Genomic DNA, 14340 nt, shown 5'->3' on the forward strand with positions numbered 1-14340 from the left:
CATTCAGAAATGATAGGCATACGTCATCTCAAGAGCATAGGTAATAGTGAAATGTAGTAAAATAATTAAGAGATGATAAGTTTTGAGTATTTATTACCTTTTTATGTGATTTATTTACTTGTAAGTTTATATAATTTAAATAAGTATATAATTTTTAATAATGGCTATGTTTGAAACACTGGCCTGTAGAATTTCTGAAAATTTAATTGTCAGCTTTCTTGAGCCAGTATGAGCTGTCTCCAGCACACTGCTGGGTAGATGTGTTCTCACTTTTCTTGTATAAATATAAAATATAAATATATAAATTATATATGTGTATATATAATGTGGGTATATATATAATATGTATATGTGTATATGTATGGTTTTTTAGGTAAGATTTAAAAAATAAGATTGGGATCACACTGAATATTCAGTTTGGGGATCTGTTTATCTACCTTATAGAAGTAAATTCTGTACTGGTCACACTCTGTTGCTTTGCCACAGGCTGTACTTTAGGCCATTTCACTGTGGTATAGCTGGTCACAAGGCAGACTGGGTGAGAATGGCTGAATACAACGCCTCTCCTCTCCAGTGTGGGAGGGAAGAGGAAAGAATGAACGGGGAGGGGACCCCAGAAATCTCCTGAGTAGCAGGCCGGTTACATCACAGTGTGGCACCGGTGTGGGCTGCTCATTCCTCAGGCAGAGTCCTTCTCTTGAGAGCCTTGGCTCATCCACATTCTATGTAGCTGGACCCCATCCCTGCCATTCTCTCCTGTGTTCTCTTTGGCATTTTCTTGCTTCCCTCCTTTCTGCTGCTTTCTAGTGCTTATAGCAGGCAGATTTACCCTCTCTGAATCTTTTTAAATGTCCTGTAAAGATAGAACTGCTGGGACTTCCATGGCGGTCCAGTGGTTAAGACTTCGCCTTCCAGTGCAGGGGGTGCGGGTTCGATCCCTGGTCGGGGAGCTAAGATTCCACACGCCTCGCGGCCAAAAAACCAAAACATAAAACAGAAGCAGGGCTTCCCTGGTGGCGCGGTGATTGAGAGTCCGCCTGCCGATGCAGGGGACACGGGTTCGTGCCCCAGCCCGGGAAGATCCCACATGCTGCGGAGCGGCTGGGCCCGTGAGCCATGACCACTGAGCCTGCGCGTCCGGAGCCTGTGCTCTGCCACGGGAGAGGCCACAACAGTGAGAGCCCCGCGTACCGCAAAAAAAAAAAAAAAAAAACAGAAGCAGTAGTGTAAAAAATTCAATAAGGGCTTTAAAAAATGGTCGACATAAAAAAAATCTTAAAAAAAAAATAGAACTGCTAGTTTGGGGGCAGTTGTACTCGGTGTCTGCAGTCTTCATCAACAGTCATACCCTTGAATGAAGGTATCTTCAAATATCTAATGTGTATCCTAAAGCCTGTTTTTCTGTGGGCTCCCTAATGCGATTTACTATACCTGTCAGGTAATTTCATGTAACTCCTAGTAGTCGTCATTTTAAATGCCTTTAAAGTCTTTTGGCTGCCAAATATGTTCTTGTTTTACGATGAAAAAGATTTCCAGTGGCTTTGCAAAAACTAGATGTTAGCTGGTAGGTGCGCTGCTTGCAATCCTTATTGTCATGGAGAAGTGGTTGAATACTGCAGTAAACGTTTTCATGCCCACCCGCTGCTGAAGTTCTGCTCCAGCTCCCAGAGGAGAACAAATCTGCGTGTTTGTTGTTAGAATGAGCTCAGCTTTCTCCGTGTTCCCTTTTACAATTCCTAGTCAAAGTTTTAAGCTTTAACAGAAACTCTAAGAACTGCCAGCTTTTGAAGTACTTGGTTAAATGATTTTTTTAATGTGTTTGTTTTTATTAGCAAAACAAAAGCCTTTTTAGGCCTTCAACATATGAAATTGCATTGATCAGATTGTTCTGTTTTGTATGTTTATTGCTTCATTATTATTTCCTCCACCATTGATTGAGCCTATTTTATTCTGGCTTAGACATCACTGAGATTTGGTGAAAAGATAGAAATGTAATGCTCTAGGAAACTATAAAAGGGTAAAAGGAAAGATTTAGCCAACCTAAAACCTTTGATCAAGAAATTACAAAGCTAAGAAATGGGTGGCTACAACATTCACTTTTAAAAGAGATTTTTAAAAAATTATTGTTCTAGAAAAATCTTGTAGTGCCTTATAACAAATAATTTATGCATTTTTATTAATAACATTTAAACCTAGCTTTTAAAAAATATCTGCCTCACTATTTCAAATAAAAAATGGAGCCAACGTTTTAGAAGTAATATCTTTGTAAAGTTTTAAAGTCAGGGTTTCAAACTGACCTGATTTTCTATCTTATTGGAAGCATCCCTTAACTGATATTTTGATCAGTTTCAGATGCTTAAAATATATATTTGTTTTTGCAATGAAAAATAGCAAAACTGCCTTGCGGCAGTTTTATTTTCATCCCGTAAAGAATGGGGAGGGGGGCTTCCCTGGTGGCGCAGTGGTTGAGAGTCCGCCTGCCGATGCAGGGGACGCGGGTTTGTGCCCCGGTCCGGGAAGATCCCACATGCCGCGGAGCGGCTGGGCCCGTGAGCCATGGCTGCTGAGCCTGCGCGTCCGGAGCCTGTGCTCCGCAACGGGAGAGGCCACAACAGTGAGAGGCCTGCGTATCGCAAAAAAAAAAAAAAAAAAAGGAATGGCGAGGGGACTTCCCTGGTGGCGCAGCGGTTAAGAATTCACCTGCCAATGCAGGGGAAACAGGTTCGAGCTCTGGTCTGGGAAGATCCCACATGCTGCGGAGCAACTAAGCCCATTCGCCACAGCTACTGAACCTGCACTCTACAGCCTGCGAGCCACAGCTACTGAGCCCGAGAGCCACAACTACTGAAGCCCGTGCACCTAGAGCCCATGCTCCGCAACAAGAGAAGCCGCTGCAATGAGAAGCCCGCGCACCACAACAAACAGTAGCCCCCGCTCACCGCAACTAGAGAAAGACTGCACGCAGCAACGAAGACCCAACGCAGCCAAAAATAAATAAATAAATAAATAATGGAGAAACACGAAATCATGTTTCTCACCTTTTTTCTTTCCCTGCTGCCTTCTACTAAACCCACTGATTTTTCATATGCTATTATTAATAGTAAGATTTCATTTTTTACAAGAGGATACTACAGTGGTTAATTGAGATGAATTTGATCTCATTTGAAAACTACCACATGCTGAGGTTAAGGCATCTTCCCAAATATTCATATGCCTGCACACACCCCTTTGTTTGGAACATATTTTGTTGCTAGCCCAGCTCCAAATATCAACTGCTTCTGGAACTTCTGAGTTTTGGTACTGATTTTGATTGCCCACATCATCAGGAGACACCAAGCATCTATGCTATGCAATTATCTCTTCTAGGTTTCAGTCCTGAATTATTCAAAGTGAGTTAGGAATGATGTCAAAACGAAGGCCAAAAATATTGGTCTATACTAATTGTACCTAATTGTACCTCCACTAAAAATTAGTCCCCTCACTTTCACTCTGATAGATTTATCAAGTTGTGTGTAGAGTGTAATTCCTCTTTTCCTCCTTCCATCCTTCCTACCTTGTCCTCCTGCATCCTTTATATGACGTAAAATTCAAATAATCTATTAATCAGATACTCTCCCTTACTTATCTACATATATATTCCTTTGATTTTTTTTCAGTGTCTCCAAAGGAATAGAGTTGATCTCAGATTATTTTTTAAGTGTTAGATTTGTTCATGTACTAAGGAAGGAAAAAGATAAATAAAAGCTGTAACCAGAAATGTTAGAAAAGAGCTCATCTCCATAACTGACATCAAAAAGTGTTACCAGCTACGTCTCTGAGTTTACAGCAGCAGTGAGGGGGTGGGGTCATTACCTGTTTCTGCGTCCCACCCTCTTCCATCTTTTTGCATAATAGGACCAAGAGAATAGAAAAATAGATTACATGTTCTGATGAGAACTGTCATAAAAAACACACTTATACCAAAAAGCAGATTTTTCTAGGTAGGTGATAAATTAATGTTATGAGAAACTCTTCCTCCTTCTCTTTTCTCCCTGAATATTTTTTTCATCCTTGAGCAGAGGGTTTTCACTTGGTGTTTGCTTCTTATTATCTAGGCACTAGGACTCTGTATATGGTCTGTGATGTAGGAAACATCTGCCTTTAATTGTTCCTTCTGTAGTGTGACCAAGTGACTCTGGATTTCCACCAAGCTTCCTGTGTCCTAATTTTTCTTGCCAGGTGGAGTCCTCTACCAGTCTCCTGTCTGTCACAGGAGTTTATCCCAGGTTTTCCCTAACATCCATAAGGAAGTGTCCAAAGGGATGTGGCAACCTTTTCCAGTAGAAGCTCTGCTGCAGGATGACAGATTTTAGGGAAGGGTGTGGATTTTCTTTTTTTTCTTTTTTAAAAAGAACTTCTCGGGCTTCCCTGGTGGCGCAGTGGTTGAGAGTTCGCCTGCCGATGCAGGGGACATGGGTTCGTGCCCCGGTCCGGAAAGATCCCACATGCCGCGGAGCAGCTGGGCCCGTGAGCCATGGCCGCTGAGCCTGCGCGTCCGGAGCCTGTGCTCTGCAACGGGAGAGGCCACAACAGTGAGAGGCCTGCATAACGCAAAAAAAAAAAAAAAAGAACTTCTCTTTAAAAAATTTAGAAGTCATTGTTAAATAGGGTGGAATTGCATGAGTCATTTGTCTTTAGGAGACTTGTTCTTTACTTATGATCTAAAATATTTTATGGCATGGAATCTGAACATGCCAAAAGTACTTTAAAAGTTGTCTTAATTTTTTTAAATTGGCTGTACTTATTTTTTTTAATTTAAGGTTTATATGCAACATCGTTCCAATATGTACATTGCCTAAGAAGGAGTTTATAGACTAGCAGAGGAAATAATACAACAAAACACCTCTAATACAAGGTACCAAGAATATGAAAGACCTAATTTTAAGAAAAGCAGAACTACACACAAAGTGTGAGCTCCTGCCCACAGGCTTCTCACTAGACCATGAGCATCTTACAGCCAGGGACCATGTCCTAATTGTAGACCTTATTTCTTTGGTATCTAGCATAATACCTGGAATAAAATAAGCATTAAAGTTCTTGGTTGAAAATTAAAAATTTCTCTTCATAACTGGGTACATGCCTGTCTTTTGGTCAAAAATACAGACATCATCAGCTAATAAGACAAAAGTTTGAAAAATCAGGCTCTGGATGTTTTGGGTGCTTCAAACTTGAAACTGCTTGAAACAAACTTCAAACTTGCCATCTATTTATTTGACACTTTATTATCCCTCAGTCTGTCCTGGCATATATATAACGGACACCCCTTTAGAACCGTGTGATCTTTTTCATGCCCTTTACCAACAAATAACTTTTAGTCATAAAATTTAATCCTCCTATATTGCTATATATCCAGCAAGGGGAGGGGTAAATTTTAGCCCTTTTTCTCTTTCTGGGTTTTCTATGTAAACTCGTTCTGTAGATCACTTTAGGGTGACTATAAAGGAAAGATATAAACCCAGAAAAGATTTATTCTGATTATTATTTCCTTGGTTCATTCAATAGGTGTTTGTTGAACATAGTTATACATCAGAGCCACAGTTTTCACCCTTTTTGTGTTAACATCTGAAGATCCAGCTAAAGACCCTATTCTCACATGTTGCAGAAAATGCCACCTTTCTTAGGTGCTGACTTGACATCATGCCTATTCCTCTTCTCAGAGTAAGTTGTACATGCTCTAACCCACAGTTGCATCTGATTAATATCACTGTATGCTATTGTGTATGAGACATGGTTTGAAATTTAGCAGCACACCAGTGAAGTTTGTGCTGCTTATTGGCTGGGAATTACCAGAGGCTTAACTTATAAAATTACCCCTGAAATTCCATTAATTGACACTTAAAGTACAGTATTTGTTGCCAAATTAGGTGCCATGTCGATGCCATCTCTTAATAAGGTGCACCTGGCCAGTTTTCCATCTACTGTTAGGAGAGAGTTCTGTTCTTCTTTGAACACCAGATGCTCATCAAGGTGACATTTTGTAGGAAAGATACCTATTTTTAAACATCAGACCCAGACACTTTTTGGCAAGATGTGCATACAAGATGTACCTGGGAACTGAAACCAACAGAACAAAGCCAGCAGCAAAATTATTTCTGGGGATTTGCTTATTAAGTAGATTGTAGGTGGGATCACCTGTGCTATTCAAGTTACATGTGTTTCTATCTGTGAGCAGGATTGAGTTTTCATTAGTTCAGTGAGCACGTGATCCCACTGAGCTGCACTATAAAAACGAGTGGAGACCGTCTCTTTCCTTGAGAAGTTTGCAGGCTAATTAGGAAGTCAAGACATGCATGTGTGGGAAAAAAAGAAAAAAACAAAGCCCTGGAAAGGACAGGGCAACATATTCTAATTTTAGATACGACTTCATTTTTTTTTTTTTTTTTTTTTGCGGTACGCAGGCCTCTCACTGTTGTGGCCTCTCCCGTTGCAGAGCACAGGCTCCGGACGCGCAGGCTCAGCGGCCATGGCTCATGGGCCCAGCTGCTCCGCAGCATGTGGGATCTTCCCGGACCGGGGCACGAACCCGTGTCCCCTGCATCGGCAGGCGGACTCTCAACCACTGCGCCACCAAGGAAGCCCCATATTCTAATTTTAAATGTACTCTAGTTATTAATAGTAGAGCTGAGAGCCTCTTTGCAGGATCTTTGAACACTTTTGTGGGATTTGTTTTTTAATAGAGCTAAAGAAATATGAAACTCTGCAGAGCTACTGATCACCATGCCCATTTTGTGAAAAATGTCATGGGAAGCATGACCTAAAGGAACAGAGATCTGTGTTCTCAATGGGGAACATACAGCGCTCACAAAAGCCTGGGGGTCTGCTTTGTTCTCTTGGCTTTGTTGTTGCTTCAGCTTCGTAGGAGATTAGGTACATGAGAAGCATGCATTGTGAAACTCAGAATGGTTGTTAAGGTGTGAATAATAATTGCAACTGAAATGCGAATGGTCAATTATTTGAATTTATAAGGTAGGGTTTGATAACTACAGGGCAACTCAACTGGCTGGGCAGAATAGCTCCAAAAATTTCAACCACATGTGATTATGGACTCCAGAAGTTTGTGTATTGGCAAACAGGGTGGGAAAGAGAACTAACATTTTTTGAGACTCTAAGAAATGCCAAGCACTGTGCTGTGTATTTTATGTAGTATTTTTTCATTCAGTTTTAGTAACAAGCCAAAAGATGGGCATTCGTATCCACATATCACAAATAAGAAACAATCCCAGCAAGTAAGTAAATTGGCCGAGCTCACACAAATAGGAAAGCACGTCTCTGGCCAGCTCCAGATTGTCTCCTTTTCCCACTACAGTCATGATACCCCGGAGGTACGTCGTGCATTCTGTCTGCTTTCTTTCTGCCTGTCCTCTGTATTCTTCATGTTCACCGGCACACTGTCAATAGAACTCATGTTACAAATTTTATAGCAGGTAGAGTGTGTTAATGAAACCCTTTTAAATATGTATTAACTTTTTTGTCCAGAAACCAAATATGTAAATAAAGGTTATACATATGATTTTCTTGTCTTTGAAAAAGATTAAGTAGAAAAATACCTGATGTAACTTGATGTTATATTATAGATCTCAGTGATTATACTTGAGCTGTCGATGTGATGAAAAAGTTAGTGAACTCAGAACTCATACAACTTTTTGCCTAAAGCTTTCAAGGTATTAATAGAAGTATTTTATAGTTCTGTTTTAGTTTTTAACTTTAGCGAAAGTCATTCTAATTGGATCTCAATTATTTTTCTTTACTCACCTTTATTTTCTAATTCTGAAGAAGGAATTCACTCCCCTTGCCATACCCCAACTTTATGGACGCCAATCAGAGTTTTAGAACTAAAACATAATTTGTTTTCATGAGTTTCAGATAACTACACTTAATCTTATTTTTTTTCCATTCCCCACAGTGTATCAGATCTGGCTCTACATATTATGATGATGATATTAACTTAGACAGTTTTAAAATGACGTCATAGCTTTATATTTGTCTCAGGGGCAAAATATCATTTACTAACTCATGCTTTCTTCTCCCATTACATGATGTTGTCTTAATCTAGCAGGCAATACAGGGTGATAAATTTTGAGTCATGCACGCAAAAGATGAAAGCCCAAGTATTTTTGTTATTCTCTAACACTAGTGCTTTCTGTTTTGAGAAGCAAATCAAGGTTGGCCCAAGGCTTTGTTTATAAAAGTACTGTATATGTAATGATTTTTTTCTGCCGTGCAGCAAGTCAAGGTTTATTGTAGTCCTGAAATGAGTATCATAAAAAAAGCCGTGCACATAATCCTTGGTTTATAAACACCTGACTGAAAAAGGTTATTTTCATAGAATGACTGACTTCCTATGTTCCTTCTTAGAAAGACTAATTGTTTCACCTGATGGAGCCCTAGTACCGCTTTTCTAAAACTGTTCCTGGTGCTAGAAATTTCTTTTCCTTCTCCTCTTCTCATCACTGCCTTTGTCCTGTTCCCTCGCATGGAGCCTCCACCCCTGCCCCATGTATTCCCACTGCTGCCACCATCAACGTGGCAGCCGGAAATGGCAAAGCCAACATCTTTCCCATCCGTATAAACACTGTTACTCTTTTTTGTTGCCATGGGCTTAGTGGTCCAACTGAGGGCAGTTTTCCTCCGTGGGACATTTGGCAATGTCTAGAGACATTTTGGGTTGTCAAAACTGCAGAGGGGTGTGGGGAGCGTGCTTTTGGCATCTGGTACGTATAGGCCAGGGATGCTGCTAATCCTCCTATAATACACAGGACAGCCCCCCACCCCTACCCCCTTAACAAATGTCAATAGTACCAAAGGTGAGAAAACCTGCACTAGTTCTATTCAAGCATCAGCTCTGTCTTTTCCTCACCTCTCCTAGGGCTAAACTTAGACACTCCTCTTTTGAGCTCCCAGAATACCTTGTATAACATTTTTTTCATATCCTGCTTATATCTTTTAATTGTCGATCTTGTCAATAAGATTGCATACTTCTTGAGGGAAGAGGGTATTTATTACCAATATTGGTGTCCCCGGTTGGTGGCAAAATGTCAAGTACATAGTGAGAACTCCATACGTGAATAAATGCATTTTTGAATAAGACACCCTAGACTTCTCCAGTGCCTTTCTGGAACTTCCAGGAACCTCCTCTTGCTCACTTTTATCTTCTTTTTCCTACATCTACTCATTACTTATTTTTTAAAACGTTAGTGTGTCAACCCCATCATTCATATATTTAGTTCCTAAAAATACGGATCTCCCTACAATTCAGGACATATAGTGGGGGCTTCCCTGGTGGCGCAGTGGTTGAGAGTCCGCCTGCCGAAGCAGGGGAAACGGGTTTGTGCCCCGGTCTGGGAAGATCCCACATGCCGCGGAGCAGCTGGGCCCGTGAGCCATGGCCGCTGGGCCTGTGCGTCCGGAGCCTGTGCTCCACAACGGGAGAGGCCACAACAGTGAGAGGCCCACATACCGCAAAAAAAAAAAAAAAAGACATATAGTGGGATAGGGAGGGTGGGAGGGAGATGCAAGAGGGAGGAGATATGGGGATATATGTATATATATAGCTCACTCACTTTGTTATATAGCAGAAACTATCACACCATTGTAAAGCAATTATACTCCAATAAAGATGTTAAAAAAAATGACATGTAATGCCAGACTCCAGGGTTTATTCATAAACCCTTTAAAAATGTCAGGCATGCCATAAACATCATGGCTGGTGCATACAGACCAGCTACAGTCAACAGTGCTTGTTCTAGGGAGATGTCCCAGACAAATTCCTACTTGCTTTTGAAACATTTTGCTGTCATATCCCTGACCTTAGTGTTTCTTAGTGTTTAACTGATTCTTAGTGTTTAACTGAGCTAGTCATGCCTGGCATCAACACTACCCTCTGTAGCATGTTCCCACATCCTTTGGCATGGCATTTGGGTTCCATTCCCTTCTTATCTTTGACTATGGCTTCTTCATATGTGGGGCTCAAACCATGCTCAACTGTCTCTTTACTCCTGATGGTTTGCTACCTGACACTCTCTCTTTAGAACCTTTCCTCCAACACATTCTTCAGGTCTCAGTCAAGATCCATGTCTTATGTTAGAAGCCTCTCCTCGGACCCCAAGATTGAATGATGTATACCTTCTCTGCATTCATAGCACCTTGTGCCTACCCCTGTATACTATTAATAGAAAAGCAGTTGCAGTATTTGTCTTTCTCACCAAGGTCAGAGTCTGTGCTTTCAAGGCATTTCTGGTGCCTGGTACATATTATACATGTAATAAGTATTGGATGTATGAGAGAATGGGTGAGACAGAATACCTCTTCCAGCCTGCAAATATCGCACCGATCTGGTTAAACCTTTCTGCTGGGAGATGGAGATAAATCAGTCCAAATGATGAGAGCCTTTGGAGAAGACGCTACATACAAGGGGATAACGTTTATGTTCACTGGCAGCTCTGTCAGGTTGACGAGAGGGCTGTACCTCTAGATCACATTAGTTTAACTCCTTGTTAAGCTGATGGCTTTATTGACTAGTACTCTAATGATATGCCCATGGCCTTTATTGAGGATTTTTATATAGAATGCATTTTTAAAAATATACTCAGTTGCCTCTGCACATAGAAAGAACTCCAAAACCTATAAGATGTTGCGGGATGGGCACTTGGAGGCATTGTTCTGATTTGTTTACCAAACAAGCCAAATCCAGCAACTCCTGAATTTGGGAAAACAGTTTTTTTCCTTACCAGAGAGAGTGTTGGGGCAATGAATTTAAACTTGGGAACAAGCTGTTGCTTTGAAAGTTGGATAAATATTTTTTAATCTGTTTTATTTTGATAAAACATGATCCAAAATAAAGGGAGATTGGATTTTCTTAGATGAGATTAAGAACAACCATTGTGTTTGTTGTTGCTGACAACATCACAGTGTCATACTTAGCAACTTTTATTTTGTTATTTCCTGTCATCTGCAGAGTCTGGATGAAACTTCAATGTGAAATTTTGGGGGCCAGCTTTATGCCTAGGGGCGATTTGCTTACATATTGAACTTTGTGGAACAGTGGAACATTCAGAAACGTACACCCATCCACCCAAGCCTGAACTGTAGACTTTTGGACTATGATCAGACAGTGGTGAATCCACATCTGGTTCTGCCACTCACCAGCTGTGTGACTGCAGCCCCTAACCTCTAAGCCTCAGTTTCCTCCTCATTTTCAAAATGGATCATATGTTTGGCACACGTAATAATAAGCTGTTCTCATCGTCGTCTTCATTGCTGAAATCTCATTTCATTATGTTGAGAAACTCTTTTATTTAATGCAATTTTCTTTGTTAAAGACACTTTCTTAACAACTAAGCAAGGTTCTATGCAAAAATAGTGGGAGAGAGTGATCCTACAGCACAGCCTGGGAAGGGCTATTGGGGGAAAGTGGGAAGAAAGGATAGAAGGGGACCGTGAACAGCTGGGGACCCCAGAGTCCTGGAGGAAGACAAATCAGCATCAGCAGTCACAGCTGAGACAATTCTGTCTTGACCGCAACTTTTGGTTCTCCTCCTCAGGATCGAAAGCCATTTCCCCAACCCCTCGTTTCCCTCCTGGGAAGGTTCTTTGACTCTCATACTCTGTAGTGGGTTTATCTGCCGCACCAAGAGCAAGGGCACCTGAAAATAGGGCAGCAGTGCTTGAAGAGCAGAAGGCAAAAGATCTGGGTCAGCTCTGCCAGGTGCCAGGACGTGGGCTTAGAAAATTAGAATGGAGTGAAGATGCAGTTTCACAGTCCTGGGTTTTGTCATGGAGGGGCCTGGGCTCAGGTTCTGTCTGAACAGCAGAAACCAGAGGAGAGCAAGTGAATCTCAAAGAAAAAAAATCTCTTAAAAACATAAACTGGGGCTTCCCTGGTGGCGCAGTGGTTGAGAGTCCGCCTGCTGATGCAGGGGACACGGGTTCATGCCCCGGTCTGGGAAGATCCCACATGCCGCGGAGCGGCTGGACCCGTGAGCCATGGCCGCTGGGCCTGCGCGTCCAGAGCCTGTGCTCCGCAATGGGAGAGGCCACAACAGTGAGAAGCCCGTGTACCACAAAAAACAACAACAACAACAACAAAAAAACCCATAAACTGTTAGGCCTACTATCTGTATGATATCAGACCCCAAAGTGAGACCCTGTCAAGGGTTGTATGTTTTGTCAGATGTGTTGTGATGGCCCTAAAGATTATGAACAAACATGAATCATGCTAATAGCGGCTCGCGTTTATGGAACACACACTTTGTTCCAGGCACTGTGTCAAATGCTTTAATGGATTCTTTCTCTTACTCTTCACAATGATCTCATGCAGGAGTTGAGTTATTCTTGCTTTTATACATGAGGAAACGAGGGGCCTTGGAGAAGCTGAGTAATTTAATTTGCACAAAGTCACACCAGCTGACAGGCAGAGGCGCCAAAGTGCATATGGGCAGTTGGACCCCGAACAGGCTCTGCTGCCCCCTCCTCTGACCAGGGGTCATGTGGCCATGTCTACTGTCCCGTGGTGGCCATCCTGCCTGGATGTTCCCAGCTGAGACGTGAGCCTGAGCTCGTGCCGAGGGAGGATTCCTCTGAGGTCTTCTCTTAAGACTATAGAGTGGTACCTTCCACTGCAGCCTGGGCTCTGCAGAAAGATGGAGATAAAGGCGCATCTTCAAAACCCCAGAGTTTGCATCTACAGCTACGTTTGAGATACAGACACTGTATGCACTGCACAGCCTGGAGGCTACTCCAGCATCTCCTAAAACTGCTTCCCATAGAGATGTGTTGGACCACAGGCCTTCTTTCTAATTCTCCCTTCCACAAAACCTGTCAACCTCTAAAGGAGAACTTTAGAGTTTGGAAAATGTTGTTTTAGACATAAGATGGTTGTTTGGTTGGTTTTTAGATCTAGCCTGGACATGATGCTGCAAGTCTTGAATTGTAGAACCTGAGCTGACCTCAGTCAAAATTCTATTTTGTGCCAAAGTTTCCACCCCCGACACACAGCTTTTGTTTAAAGTATAACATACAGAAAAATATACCAAGTGTACAGCGCCTCGAATTATCACACCTACTCAGCACCCCTGAAGGCCACCCTGTATTAGTTTCCTAGAGCTGCCCTAACAATACTATAAACTGAGTGACTTATAACAACAGAAGTTTATTGTCTCACAGTTCTAGAGTCTAGAAGTTTGGAATCCAGCCGGCCAGAGGGGTCATGCTCCCTCTGAAAGCCGCAGGGGGTCCTTCCTTGCCTCTTCTTAGCTTCTGGGGATCTGCCAGTGTCTTCGGTGTTCCTCGCCGTGCAGCTGCATCCCCACCCCCCCACCTCCGTGGCATCTTCCCTTTGCGTCTGTCTTTGCATGGTCTTCTTCTGATGACACCAGTTACATTGGAATTAGGGGCCCACCCCACTCCAGTGTGACCTCATCTTCACTATAGTCATGACATCTGTATTGGCTTTATTTCCAAATAAGGTCACATTCTGAGGTACCAGGGGTTGGGACCTCAACCTATCTTTTTTGGGGAGGAAATGGTTCAACCCAAATGACCCCTACCATGTTCCACCCTAGTCCATATACCTTTCTGCTTCACAAAAGTAACAGAGTGTTGTAACATCCCTTCAGATCAGTGGAGGCATTCAATAACATCCCTTATACCCTGCCTGGATACATACATGAAACTTTGCCCTGTTTTTGGACCCTGCCGCACGGCATGCGGGATCTTAGTTCCCTGACCAGGGATCAAACCCGTGCCCCCTGGAGTGGAAGCGCAGAGTATTAACCACTGGACTGCCAGGGAAGTCCCCGAAACTTTGGCTTTTTGAGCCCTGCTTCTAAGTACTGTTTCTGATCTTTTTAATTACTGTACCTGAGTCAACATTATACTAACATGCAGTCTCTGCACTTTTACACCAAGAAGTTTCTTCTGAAAACTTCAGTCAACCTATTTGCATTTTAGTGCTGTTGCCTCTTCTATGTTACCTTATACTAATTTTTTTTAAGTAGTTGTTTACAGAAAGCCTTCAAGAACCTTTTTAAAAATAAGTATTGCTGAAAATACTTATATTTTTATATTACGATCCTAGCTTCATAATATTAGAGACCTCCTGGAGCTTTTTTTTTTCTTGTCTGTCAGAATAGTATATTCTTAAAGTATCCCTCCCATAAAACGAACTGATATATCATTGTATCTTCCTGAAGTTTTATCTACCTAAGTAATGGCAAGAGGATTTATACAGATTACCACAAGCATAAACTTTAAAAGAGCACAAATTCAAAAATAAGTATAAATTTTTTAAAAAGCATTCTGAAA

The 14340-nt window shown here is 41.8% G+C and overlaps 1 protein-coding gene across 1 annotated transcript in view; it reads left to right on the forward strand.

The window, feature by feature from the left end:
* SH3D19 (SH3 domain containing 19) overlaps positions 1-14340 on the forward strand; it is a 181865-nt gene that overhangs the window by 89020 nt on the left and 78505 nt on the right. The window lies entirely within an intron of this gene.

Source organism: Hyperoodon ampullatus (genome assembly GCF_949752795.1).
Source record: "Hyperoodon ampullatus genome assembly, chromosome: 1".
NCBI classification, from domain to species: domain Eukaryota; kingdom Metazoa; phylum Chordata; class Mammalia; order Artiodactyla; family Ziphiidae; genus Hyperoodon; species Hyperoodon ampullatus.